Source organism: Apodemus sylvaticus, chromosome X (assembly GCF_947179515.1).
Source record: "Apodemus sylvaticus chromosome X, mApoSyl1.1, whole genome shotgun sequence".
Taxonomy (NCBI): domain Eukaryota; kingdom Metazoa; phylum Chordata; class Mammalia; order Rodentia; family Muridae; genus Apodemus; species Apodemus sylvaticus.
In genome coordinates this window covers 42,054,340-42,054,595 of record NC_067495.1, presented here as the reverse complement: position 1 = coordinate 42,054,595, position 256 = coordinate 42,054,340, and positions in this window count along the sequence as shown.

Sequence of the window (256 nt, the reverse complement as noted above, 5' to 3'; positions counted from 1 at the left end):
GAAGAGGTAGGGGGAACTAAGGAGAAAGAAATATGAAGATACAATCAAAGTGGTATACTTGAACAAAAATGTCACTATGAAATCATTTGTACCATAAACACTAATGATTTGAAAATAAAACTATACACATGTTGCATTATACAGCGTTTTTAAATATATTTTAAAATAGAAAATGAACTGGTGGTATGCAATTTAGAAATTTTTCTCTAATAGGTTTACTCAAAAAAAAAAAAAGGAGAAGACAGAAAAACAAGAG